The 14,452-nt window shown below is 36.9% G+C and overlaps 1 long non-coding RNA gene across 1 annotated transcript in view; it reads right to left on the bottom strand.

The window, feature by feature from the left end:
• The window catches only part of LOC132657042 (uncharacterized), a 442,538-nt gene that overhangs the window by 26,422 nt on the left and 401,664 nt on the right, over positions 1-14,452 (bottom strand). The gene's annotated exons all lie outside the window — the stretch shown is intronic.

The raw sequence follows: 14,452 nt of genomic DNA on the forward strand, positions 1-14,452 counted from the left end.
TATGGCATTCATACTGCAAAAGGCTATGTTGTTGACTAGTATCTTATATCATCTAAGAATATACAGATTAAAATTTACCTAAGGAACACCTGACAAATCATACAGGCTCAGTTCTTTATACTCCAATTAGTATGCCAAAACTTGTTGAAACAATATTACTTGTTTATATTTGGCCAAACTTTAAATCTTCTTGAACTTAATGCTTGGTTTATACTGCTCTTCTGAGACAGATTTAATTGAAAGCAGAAATGAGGATTTCCCAGATGATTTCAGAACCAGTTTCTGGACATACCAAAGATTTTTATTTTATATCATCTACTTTTTTAAGTAAAATGTTGGCTTCTATTTTTGTTACTGTGATGAAATACTCTGATAAAAACAACTTAAAGAGGAAAAGGTTTCATCTTAGCTTCAGTAACAGTTCATGATAGCAGGGAAATTGAATGAGGCTCAAGGGATCTGATCACTTTACATTCATAACCTCAAACAAACAGAAGGCTTTTTAGTGCTCAGCTCCCTCTCTTTTCTCTTTTGACAGTCCAGGATCCCTCACCTATGTACTGGTGCCACCAACAGTATGGAAGGGGGCGGGATTCTCCCTATCTCAGGTAACAGTTCCTCACAGGCATGTACAGAGGGCTGTCAGAGGATCCTGTCAAGATGATAACACTAATCATGACACTGGTTTCCAAGAACTTTAATGGAAAACCAAAAGCATTTGGAATTCTTAGGAAGTATGCTCAGTTTGAGAGTTCACAGCTTTTATAAGTCTGAGTAGAACAGAAACACAGCAACCAAATGGCCATAAATAAAGAATATGAGAAGAATTAAGCCAGACCAATTGCCTTTAGCAAAGGAACAACAAAAAAAGAAAAATAACAGAGAAATCAAACATTCCAAATCATAAGATGAAAGAAAGAGATGAACTAGTAGGTTTCAAATAAGGGCAAGAAACCAAAGGTGAAGCTGACATACCTTTGTGTAATCCATAAGCCAGTGTCTATTGCAGCATCTCATATCTGTTTTCAGACAATGAGTCTTCTCTAGTTCTGTTAGGTACCACCTTTGGCAGTAGAATATTGATTTATAGCACTTAAATACCAGTTTATGTCATGACCTTTGCATCCAAGAAAGATGATATCTTGAGAATTGACTTCACCTTGTGTAACTCCATTTCTTACTCTGTAAAAAATTTACCCCAAATGGGTGTTGTAAAGAAGAAATTAACTCTAGCATAGTATAATTAATATTGATTTCTAGTTTATTTTTGCAGTGCTTGTCACTAAGAAAAGAAACAATTTGAAAGGAATTAAGTCTTAATCTGCAAACAGTAAAAATTCATAGTTTCCATGTAAGTAGGTCAGTGCAAGCCATGTTTTTATTATGCAAAAGTAAAAGCAGCATATAAGGTTTTTTTCAAATTTAGCAACATTTTCATCTTAATCTTCATTGGATATTGAAATTAGTGTCAAATGGTTTAGATAGAAAATTTTTGAATAACAAAAATAAATGAAGGAAAATAGATTTCTCTAATTTGAATACAAATTTTATTTAGAGGTGATTCCCCAATCTGTTGGTTATCATATGTCACCTAGATACTATATACATACTAATTTGATAGTGTTAGGGAATATATATTTTGCCATTGTATTCTTATATAGATAACCACTGATAATCTAATTATAGTAATGTCTTCAAAATCTGCCTTCCTCTTTCTATTGAAGATTCCTTTTATGCAATGCTCTCAAATACTTAAAAAAATTGAATCAAGCTTGAAAGGAAAATCAAAGTCTCCATTCAATCAGTATTATAATTTTCCCATTGAATAAATCCATGTCTATGTGATTCATGAAGCTAATACACAGAGTATGCTGAGCACAGAGCAAATATAGGTCCCTGAATGGGAATTGGCGGAGGGAAGATGGTGATTTTCTGGTGGAGTTACAGAAAAGAGTAGAATCAAACTAGGAAACACGAAAGAGTAACAGAGTTTGTACAATACTTTGATTTTTGACAGGCCAATAAATACTTAAGCTGAATAATTTATCCAAAGAAAAAGAACACAGTCAAGCCTCATGACCTTTTGAACAATGAGCAAGAGTTCAATTATCCATAAAAATGTTCTATTAAAAGTCAGCTTTCCAGGCGGAAGTGTTATTTCAGCAGTCCTGTTTTAGAATTATTAAAAAGAGAGAATTGTGCCTCTATAGTTGCTGTGCTGGGCTGTACTCAGTAACTCTATTTTAAGAACTCTGGGTTACATGAAGTATCACTGTCACGAAAAGAAAGGAAAAATGGAGGAGGAAATAATTATTTTAATATCACTGCTGGAGGGTAAGAGCTATTAGATTTCAGTGGTACACTTGATCTGAATGTGACTATAGCCATGCTGTAACTTCAGAAAGAATGTAATTTGCTTCCATTAGAGACTTAAGGAAACATGTTAGAAGGGCTCAGAAAATTTTCCTCCTTTAAGCCACATAATTTGCCATGCTGCTGAACTCATCAATTTCTGGGTCCCATGTATTACTCTTTGCTGTTGCTGACTGTGCTGGATAGTCTTATGTCATCTTCACACAAAAACTAGAGGTCTGTAAGTCCTGGGCTCTATAACAAAGCAGGCTTTCCAAGCTAAGAGTAACGAGACAGTAAGCAGCACCCCTCCATGGCCTCTGTATTAGCTCTTGCCTCCAGATTCCTGCCCTGTTTGAGTTGTCCTGAACTCTTTCAGTGATGAACAGCATTATGGAATTTTAAGCCAAATAAACCCTTTCCTCCACTAACTTGCTGTTTGGTAACGGTATTTGATCACAGCAATTGTAACTAATTAAGACAAGTTAGTACCAGGAGTGAGGTATTGTGTGACAGACCATGTTTTGGGAAGGATCGTGGAAGGACCTTGAAACTTTGATCTAAAAAAAAGTCACTGAGTGCAAAGAGATCAGAATTCATTCTGTAGGAGTGTAGAAGATAATGTAGAGAACAGTGCAGAAGATAAAGGCATGGTTTGTGAAGTGTTAGAGGGAATTTTAAAGACTTATCAAAGCCTTTTTCTATTTTAAAATGAAACTGTTGTTCTGCTCAGCTGGGGCTGAAGAGACTAGGAACATTGAAGTGAAACTGCATTACAAGGGCAATTGATACTGGTTAGTTGGCGCTAACAAATTAGCAGTGATTGAGAAAAGACCAGCATCCTTAAGGAAAAAATCATCTTGGAAGTGTTTCTTCAGGGTCAACACACATGCAAGCTGTGTTTCAGAAGCAGCTGGGGTTGTACCTCAAGCTGTCAGCCAAACTTGCTCTCAGTGTAAGAGTCACCAATGTGGTACTGGTTTTGCATATATAAAGGTGCCCTGGAGAGCAGCTGAGGCTTGGTAGTTTGAGAGGGGAGGAGAAGTCATTGGTATAGGTATAGCCTTGGTGGTAGTTCAAATCCCAGGACTGAAGAGGTCATTGCAAAGACGTCAAGGCTTGGCATCATGAAGAGAGACTGAAATTTTAGTGTGTTTGTTTGTTTTGAAACAGGGTTTCTCTATATATACTGTCCTGGACTCAATTTGTAGACCAGGCTAGCCTTTCCCTCACAGAGACCCACCTGCCTTTGTCTTCAGAGTGCTAGAATTATGTGTGTGTGCCACCACACCTGGTTTGTGTGTGTGAATGTGTAAAGACTGTGGGTCTTTTAAAGTTATTTATGTTTTAAATGTGGTATTTGGGGGATGAATAATAAAGAAAATGTGTGGCTTAATAGTGAGGAGTTTGTGTGCCAGATTGACCAGGGGGTCAGTTGTACTAGCAAGTCTTATGTTAACTTGACACACAAACAGGGCTATCTGTAAGGAGGGAACCTATATCGAGAAAATGCCTCCAAATTGTCCAGCTTTAAGGCATTCTTTTTAGTGTTTGATGAGGGAGGGCTCATTGTGGGTGGTGCCATCCCTGGGCAGGTTCTATAAGAAGCATGCTGAGTAAGGCAGAAATAGCAAGCCAGTAAGCAGCATCCCCCCAAAGCCCCTGTATCAGCTCCCGCCTCCAGGTTCCTGCCCTGTTTGAATTCCTGTCCTAACTTCCTTAGATGAAGAATAGCAATATGAAAATATAAGCCAAATAAACCCTTTCCTCCCCAACTTTCTTTTTGGTCATGTTTTGTTTGTTTGTTTTTGTTTTTGTTTTTTTTTTGTTGTTGTTGTTCTTGCAGCAATAGACCCTAAGACACTGATCAGCTTGTTAGCACAGTGATAATACCTGAGATTTATAAACGGACCAAGTATATGGTGTTTCAATTCCTGGTCACACCTTTTTTTTTTTTTTTTTTTTTTAATTTGTGCTGGCTCCCTACACCCTAATGGAGATAATGACATTGTGAGAGCCTATCATGGAAGAGATAGATTGGGAGGGGAAAGTTTCAGTTCCCCTTCAAAGGCCTGTTTCCAATTATCTAACTCCTTTTTCCTAAAGGTTCTATCACCTCCCAGAGTTGCTGTTTGCAAAGGAATCAGATATTTAACATGTGCAGAGATACACACTGTTAGAGCGTCATGAAAAATGACTCTGGAAATCATGCATTGATTTTTATCAGTAGTATGAGAGCACACTGCAAACTCAGTTTTACTGGAATTGTCCTATATTCCATAATATAAAATTTTCTTCAAGACACTTGCCATTTCTCCCATTTCTTCTATATTCTTCTTAGTGCTTTATGCATTTTCTTATCTATTTCCACATTGTTGAGAGCAGAATAAAGCGTTCTACAGAATCAAGCTCCAAGAGAGCTAAAAACATAGAAAGACTGTGTATTTAAAAAAATAAATATTCACTTTATATCCTGATCATAGCCAGCTACCTTCTGTCCTCCTGGTCCCATTCTCACTCCCTCCCTCTTCCCTTCACTCCTTCCCCTATTCCTCAGATAAGAGAGCCTCCTCCACCCCAGCTCATTAAGTTGCATCAGGAATGAGCAAGTCCTCTTCCCCAGTGATCTGATGAGGCAGCCCCAAAAGGGATGGGTGGGGGGAGTGTTCAGAAAGCAGGCAACAGAGTCCATGTCAAAGATAGCCTCCATTCTCCTTACTAGGGAACCCACATTTCCATTATTTTTATATTGAATATTTTCTCCCTTTTTTTTTTTCACTAATGAGCACAAAGAAACAAAACAAAACAATTGAGCTCTGACCCGAGCATAAAGAATTCAACTACTCTTGAGCTCAAACACAACCGAGGCTGTATTTGAATGACTGCTCAGACATAATAAATTGAATTGAGCCAAATTTATAGTAAAAAGGCAAGTTTATTGGGGCAGCTCCCTGCAGGTTCACCAACCGCACAGGAAGAGGGGAGGGCAGTGAAGTAGAAAGACTGGGCTGGGGTGAGGGCTTCTTAAAGGGGAGTGGGAGACAACTGAGATGTAAGGGAGAGGGTAGTAGAATACCTTATTCGGGTACCTTATTTGAACTCACATTATTTGGTGAGTTCAGGGCCCTTTAGGTCTATAGGGTCTTAAGTCCAGTGGTCACTTGGAATCTGGAAGTAGGAGCCAGCTTTGTCCAGTGATTTGCACGAGATTTTGAAAATGTGGGGTTCTGGTCAAAAGAGAAGGGCAGGAACCTCTTGGCCCAGGCCATCTTGCATTTTGTACCAAAAGCCCTGGCCTAACAGTAGTGTCCATTCTTGAGTGGCAGCTTCTTCTCTGAGACTGTGTAAAATGATAACATCATGCTTTCCTTGGAGCACTGCTTTACATGTTGGAAGTACCACAACTAAAACCTCTTTCACTTGACACACAGTAAAGACCTTAAACACTGGGGAAAGCTTTCCACTTCCTCTCTGTCTCTTCCGTCACCTAAAGTGTGATTTTTCTCAACTGTCTTCCTCCAAGTACCTTCTGTTTGTACCTTACCTTTCACCACTGTCATTTATATTGTGAATCAGCTGTCATAAATACTTCATGATTTCCCATTAAATCGATGTTATAAAATCCCTATATATTTAGTTATTTTGGTATGCAGGTCATAAATTGAAAAAATCTTTTTTTAAACTTATTCCTTTTATTTTTAAATATAATATTCTAAGAGCACAACCCTCCATTTCATCCAATTTGCAACATAATTAACTTCTTGCATTTTTCTCCTTTGTCTCTCTCTTTTTTTACAGTTTATTAACTTTTTAAAAAATATTAGTTGAGTTTATTAACTTTGTAGCCCAGCTGTATCCCTCTCCCTCATTCCCTCCCAGTTCCACCCTCCCAATTCCACCCTCCCTCCCTCATCTCCTCCTTGCCCCTTTTTAAGTCCACTGATAGGGGAGGACCTCCTCCCCTTTCATCTGACCCTGGTATATCAGGTATCTTCGGCAGGGTGCAGGGAGTCATATGAAAGAAGGGGGAGTTAGTGTGACCTGAGCTCCACAAGGACCAAATATATCTGGCCACAGGAGTCTTATATGAAACTGTTTCTCCAACCAAGGATCATGTATGGATTTAACCTAGAACCACTGCTCAGATGTAGCTACCATGGTAGTTCAGTATCCATGCAGGTACCCTAGTAAGGGGAACAGGGACTATTTCGGACATGAATTCAATGGCAGGCTCTTTGACTTCCCCCATCCCTGAGGGAGGAGCAGCCATGCTAGGCCTCAGAGAAGGACTTTGCAGCCAGTCCTGAAGATATCTGATAAATGGAAAATGTTAACGCCACCTGGTCTAAAGAGTTTATCATACATGTAATATAGGTAATATGCAAGCAGTATGTTTTCCCTGTTATTACCCACACTTACTTTGCACACTATACCATTTCCTAATAACTCTACTGTGTTCCATTTGGTCACAAGTGTAGTATGTAACATCATACTTATGATAACCATCAGACGAGGATTTCAAACTTGCCACCAGGCTATGAGCCTAACCTATGTTACTTAATTTAGAACAAAATTTGACATAAAAGTGCAAAAGCGCAACAGGATTTATAGGTGCATAAGACATTCCACTGAGAATAAATTTCCTGTTTTTATTCACTAATAAGGATTTTATCTCAATTTGAAAATTATTAAGGAGCAATTGGCAACATGTTAGCAGGTTAAAGGAGCAGCCATGCAGATACTCCATGTATTAACATTATTCATAAAGCTCCTATTGTAAACAGCACCAAATGACTTACTAGTCACTGCATGGGAGTGAAAAGCACATTGGAGCCTCAAAATCAATAACATGTTGCTTTCTCTTCAATGCTGCTCTTTGGCGAGAGAGTAAGGGCCCCCACTCCTCAAACACAGCATGCCATTTTTTAATTCACACTTAAATTTCCACTTGAGGAGGCAACTGAAAACAAACTGGTCCTCCCTGAGAAGCACCCTGGGAATAAGTGCCCTCCCAACTTTAGTAATTATCTCAGAAGAGCTTTTCCCCTACTCCCCTTTTCCATCTGAATAGGGCTTCCTTATTAGGGCCTTGTTATTTTCTACTACCCTATTTGCATAATTTGCAGATGTCAACTTGGTGGCTTTCTTCTCTCCCATAGAATAACAGTCTTTGTTGAGTAAATTGTTCTTCCTTTACAGCTGTAATTAAGGATACACTGTACAAAATTGTAAAATGAAACAACTCTCAGCATTTCTATAGGTAGGTTTTACATTTTGAGGGGTATAATCAGATCCATATCCATGATTCAAAACTGTCTCTCTCTCTCTTTTTTTTTCAAATTAACCTATATATATGGCTTCAAACCTGTGACTGCTCTTTGTAAATCTTCATTGAAACATCAAGGATTGAGGATAAATGAACAGCTGTTATTGTCATTTGGTTCATTATATACAGACTCTAGACTCATGCTACTATAAACTGGAAGCACATCATTACTTAGTTACCAGTTTGGCAATAAAACTTAAAATTGCTCTGTTACTCATAAATGATATCTTAATGATTTCATTGCTATCCAGGTTATTGTTCTTTTGCTAGTCATTATTTATAAAATTATATGTAATTCCACATAATCTTCAAATGTTAAATGTTTTTCATATCACCAATCATTTTGGGTTTTCTTTGACAGAAATTCTAAGAAGTTATTTTTCTGAAGAAAGTGATATTCTGAGCCATCTTACTACTTTATAGACATTTGCATATCTGTATCACACAGGGTTTGAAAGACATCCAAAATTAGTTTTGTTGTATAAATCTAGCAGACTTGCGGGGAAAAATTTTTTTGATATTCACCTATGCTAGTATTTTAGCAAACAAAATATTTGAAGTTCTATAACATGCAGTGTTAAATTTGGAAATATTTTGTTCATTGTGATCTTTCTATGGAATTATTACATTTGGATTTTTCTCTGCTTTTCAATTTAAAGTGAATTTGTTTTTTTATTTTTTCCCTCAGGGGGTGATGAATAGTTTTTGAATTACATTGAGAACAAGCAATCTGCACTACATTTTTTTTGTCTTTATAAAAACTATGCATGGTTATTCTTCGAAGTGTAATTCTATAATTTTTGTCATAGCATCCTTTTTCATAAACGTAGTTAAAACTGGTGAACATAATTTTTAAGACAGGATCAGTTTCATTGTCTGAGTATCACACAGATATCAAGTCATTATTGAAACAATTCTTTGTGAATATATCTGTATTTATACCGAGAGAAAGAACTGAACTGCTACCTAAAACAGAGTCTCTATAAACATATGCAATCATTTCCCTGGGTCACTGTCTTTATGAAGGTGGAAATATATACAAGATGCAAGCAGAGCCACGCAGAGCCAAGCAGAGCCACAGGAGTTGCACTGTCTGTTCCTGTGCCAATTTAATGGTGACAAGTCATGCTGACGTCCATGTTATACAAAGTCATTCTACTGTGATTGAAGCGTACTAGAGGACCTGCAATTTACCAGAATTTTTTCTTGATTTTTATCCTGTTACTTGTCAGTTATGATTTTATTGACCTTTGAGAGTTGAGAACAAAATATTTAATGGACCCCTGGATAATATATCGTATTTGACCAAGGGTATCTGATGTAATTGTAAAATGAAAAGAGGAAGAGATGTATTTTTAGTGACCAGGTAATTTAAAACATGCAATGGCCATGACTATTTCTACTCTCTGCTTTCCTCAGTTTAACTGCAAATGAACCAAAATCAAATATAGTATGTTTGATTTGAGAACTATAGGTAGCACACTTGCTCATTACTCTCAGAACCGAACACATGGCAAGTATTTCATAAATAAAGAGTAGATTTGCAAAAAATACAATTTTATTGAAAAGAAAAAAAAAAGAATATGTAAGTCACAGCAGAGAATAAAAAATTACATTAAGTCTTACAGAGGCCCTCTGTGGTAGGCTCCTGTCCTGTTACTTGTTTGCTCCTACATCCAGTGTCCATCCCATTTGTCTTTCTAAGTGAGGATTGATCATCGTCCTCTTTCTTGTTTATCTTCTTTAGGTGGATAGATTTCAGTATATTTATCCTATCTTATAGGAGTATATAAGTGAGTATATACCATGTGTGTCTTTCTGCTTTTGGGATACCTCACTCAGGATGACGTTTCTAGGTCCTGCCATTTGCCTGCAAATTTCATGATTTCCTTGCTTTTAATTGCTGAGTAGTATTCCCTTGTGTAAAAGTACCACAATTTCTGTATCCATTCCTCAACTGAGGGACATCTGGGTTGTTTCCAGGTTCTGGCTATTATGAATAAAGCCTATCACAGAGGGCCTCTGAAAGACTCTACCTAGTAGTGTATCAAAACAGATATTAAGACTCATAACCAAACCTCTGGCAGAATGCAGGGAACCAAAAAAAAGCGGGGGGTGGGGGGAGGAGTTAATACAACCTGGAGAGGACAGGAGTTCCACAAGGACCAAATATAGCTGGGCACAGGGGTCTTTTATGAGACTGTTTCAACAAACAAGGACCATGTATGGATGCAACCTAGAGCCCTTGCTCAGATGTAGCCCTTGGTAGCTCAGTATCCAAGTGAGTATCCTAATAAGGGGAACAGGGACTGTTTCTGACATGAACTCGATGGTGGGCTCTTTAACCCCCCCACCCCACCCCGAGAAGCAGCCTTGCTAGGCCACAGAGGAGGACTTTGCAGCCAGTCCTGAAGACACCTGATAAACTAGTATCAGATGGAAGGGGAGAAGGTTTTCCCTTATCAGTGAACTTGGAAAGGGGCAGGGAGGAGATGAAGGTGGGAGGGTGGGATTGGGAGGGAAAGAGGGAGTGGGATACAGCAGGGATACAAAGTTAACAGACTGTAAGTAATATTAAAAAAATAAAAATTAAAAAAAATACATTAAGTAAAATTGATTTTCCTGTCTGGGTTTTCTTAAAGAGTCTAAAGAACAACTAAGGACAGTTTTTTCTTTCTTTACTTGTGAAGATCCATATCGTTCAAAATCATAAGAGAAAACCAGAGAAAGAGGAACATAGGTTTTCCTTTACAGGACCATCAATACTATGTGAGAGTGCCAGAGGCAACTTGGCAAGTCGTAGGCTAGGATTGGAAACTCACATCGCCATTTCAGAAACAAGTGTTTTGAATGTTTCTTCCATTTGTTGTAATTGCCACTGGAACTGGATATATTGAGTTGGATTAGATGTTCTCTTAGAGTGTTATAAATGAATGACTAACAAATGTATAAGTTCATAGGAAGAATAGATACATACTTCATGGAGAAAAAGTCTATGAACTTTCTCTAGGACTGCTTCTTAAGGATGTGGCATTACAAATATTGTTGATATACACTATGACTTATTTTCAAAGAGTGTGGCATCAAATTTGAAATCAGTTCCTTTCATATAGGAGAAATTGGCAAACACCATCTAAGCCAATAACCAAAGTCAACAATGAAAAATCACATTGATAATATCAATCTTTCAAGTATTAAAACAACACTTTTTTCTTCTTCATACAAAGCATTTACCTGTACTCTAAGTGAAAGGATAACATCATATAAATTCCCCTGGAAAGGACATTATACCTATTGTCTGACAAGCATTCCTCAAACTATAAAGATTATTAAAATCTAGAGTATCTAGAAACTGCTAACAGCAGTTTATTAAGGTAAATAATAATGTTACTTGGATGGGATCCTAGAACATAGAAAAGATATTAGGTAGAAATTAAGGAGATTCGAGAAAAGTGTGAACATGAGTTACTGGTAACTTTTAAGTATCCTTGTAATAACTGTAACATGTTCATGTTAGACACCAACAGGAGAAGAGGCTAGGTGGGGATAGAAAATCTGTTATCTCTGTAATTTCTCTGTAAATCTAAAACTATTCTGGACTGCAAAGGCTATTAAACGTAAGCATTATGATGCTAGTCAGTAAAAAAGCAGATAGGCTTTCTATTAGAAATTTAAATATAAAGTATATTTCTAGCATTTATTCATAGATTGCTTATTCAATTAAACCAAATATTTATTCATGTCACTTTATAATACATAGAGTACTCATGTAGGGGATGTACCATTAAGTGTGCAAAGCTAAAATGTTGGAAAATCAAGTGTCAACTAATTAGACATTAATTAGACATTAAAAGATTGTAAACTATTATAGGGTTAATTAAAACTTATTTATTACCATTTATCAACCTCCCAAGTATTTTCTGTATTCTATCTGTAGTTGAAAAAGCAAGCTAATTTTGTCATAATTGTAAGTTGATGAAAATAGTTGACTCAGACTAGCTTGACTAATTTAATTTTTCTTTCAGATTGTTCAGGCCCATATTCGTATGTATTTGAATAAACCAAATGTTAAACAAGAATCAAAATATTTAAGCTTAGATTTATTAAGCAATTTAAAATGTTACTCTTTCAACCATAGCATCAGTAGTGTGTGAGCTTGCTGTTGTTTATTAAATACAAGTTTAATTAACTTAATTCCCTGGCCCAGTCACAGCTTCACCATAGAGCGTCCATGCTACTACATGCCTCCAGATAATCATAGCTAATGTGCACTCAGATGATGACTTTTCTGAATAAACTACTTTATTTGTATAGCAATCTTACATTGATACATTTTTGTATGGGAACTTTCTATTTTTTTAAAATTTTTTATTAATTACACTTTATTCATTTTGTATCCCCCCATAGGCCCCTCCCTCCTCCCCTCCTGATCTCACCCTCCCTCCTCTTTCTGCATGCATGCCACTCCCCAAGTCCACTGATAGGGGAGGTTCTCCTCTCCTTTCTGATCTTAGTCTACCAGATCACATCAGGAGTGGCTGCATTGTCTTCCTCTGTGGCCTGGTAAGGCTGCTCCCCTTTCAGGGGGAGGTGATCAAAGAGCAGGCCAGTCAGATTATGTCAGAGGCAGTCCCTCTTCACATTACTATGTAACCCACTTGGACACTAAGCTGCCATGGGCTACATCTGTGCAGGGGTTCTAGGTTATCTCCATGAATAGTCCTTGGTTGGAGTATGAGTCTCTGGAAAGTTCCCTGTGTTCAAATTTTCTTGTTCTGTTGCTCTCTTTGTGGAAACCCTGTCCTCTCCAGCTCTTACTATTTCCCACTTCTTACATAAAATTCCATTCACTCTGCCCAACAGTTGGCCATCAGGCTCAGCATCTGCTTTGATAGTCTGTAGGGCAGAGGCTTTCAGAGGCCCTCTGTGGTAGGTTCCTAGTTTGTCTCCTGTTTTCTTCTGGTTTTCACTTTCAAAGTAAATTATTATGATATTCTCAGGAAAAAGTGATGTGGAATTAACATGTAAAAATTGAATAAATTACAATCAAGGTCTGACAGCATTGATATTGACAGGCTCCTTATCAGTGATTAGGTGATGAGCACAGAAGAGCATTAGCTGCGAGACAGGGGAGCATTAGTAAAATTCAAAAGCAATAACTATAGGTTATTAATCAAATAGTTTGCAAAAGTATTTATCTTTTTTTTTGTCTTCCTACAAAGGTAAAATTCTAACTGCAGATCCAGGTCAAATATCTCTGGGTCATTTTTTTAAAAAAAACATTTTGATAATGAAAATTATATAGCATCTTCTTTCTAGTCATGGTCTGGGAGGAGACCAGAGTGGCCTGACATTTACAGCCCTTCAATGGCAATTACAGTGCAGCTAATATATCAATTTAATTAAATTCCTATAGTGATTCATGACATAAAATATCAGAATAAGTTAACTTGCACAGAAATAGACAAAAGATCAATGCACTGGGCAAAGACAAAATAAATTAAAGAAGAGCTGCCATTCCTTGGAAAGATAGTATTCATAATTAGGTTTTTCTTTTTCTTTTTAAATATAAAGCTTGTGTTTTAGACATCATTCATGGAGGTTAAATGAGGGAGATCGTGGTCTATAGCAAACAAAAATGTGCTTTTTCATGTTGCTGAGGAATCAAAGAAGTGTTTGATTAAATAAAAGGAAATACAAATTGTCCACATATTTCACAAAGTATCATTTAAGTTTTGCAAATTCAGATGTTTTGCCATTAACTTTTCAAAGTCTGTTAATAACTGGATGCCACTGAAATGTCCTTGATAGACAGGCTATCAAAGAAAGTGTGTGTGGAGAAGAGAAGTAGCTGTGACAAAGAAGTGATAGATGTTCTCTCGGTTTTTTTTTTTTTTTCTCTCCAATAGTCATGGAGTTCCAGCAATCCCAGTGCTGAGGTACAGGCCTGGGCTCATGTAGTTACATCAAGAAAGGAAGGGAATGCCCTTCCTGCAATAGTCTATGTTAATGGCTAGCTACATTGAATGTACTGGAGATTTAGTCATTGTGCTTTTATGTGTATGTCATTGATCTTTAAATAAATTTGTAACGTTGTGGTATTCTCTTTTGACTCCAAGCATCTTCATCTGTAAAGATGAAGAATGCTAATTATGCTTTACTAAGATATCATCCAACCAAACATTTTATAATTCTATGGGATAGAAATAATTCATAGCTCATGTTTGTGTTGAAGGGAGAAGTAATCATTAAATTATAAATTATACTTTTTCATTTAAAAATAACATTTGCTGGGAGTATGTGTGTGTGTTTACATGCAAGCTAGTTAAAAGTGATCAGTTTCTCTGCATGGATATATACTTTTGAGAATTGCCAAAAAAATACTCGAAACTTTGAGTCATATTCAAACCTTCAAAGAACATGAGCATCTCCTTTGAGAACTCTAATGGCACTCTTAAAGGACACTGAAATAGAAGTAGTGAGTAAAAAATTTCAAAACAATTAAGGCAAAACAAGTTGTGTAAATAAAATAGTCTCACTTCTCTAGCACTGCCAAATTACTTCTTAATTAAAATTATGCTCAGTCAGCCAAAACACACACACACAAAATCAAAATTATAGTCGTTTATTTGAGAGAAATTTGTTTCAGTTTGACAATATTGACAGACCACTAAAGTAAATTTACTCTGAGCATGCCCCTTCTCCTTGAATGCATAAAATAATAGTCTATTTGAGTTGCTGAATGTTGGCCAATCATAGCAACTTTTCCTCATT

This window comes from Meriones unguiculatus, chromosome 10 (assembly GCF_030254825.1).
Source record: "Meriones unguiculatus strain TT.TT164.6M chromosome 10, Bangor_MerUng_6.1, whole genome shotgun sequence".
In the NCBI taxonomy this organism is placed as follows: Eukaryota; Metazoa; Chordata; class Mammalia; order Rodentia; family Muridae; genus Meriones; species Meriones unguiculatus.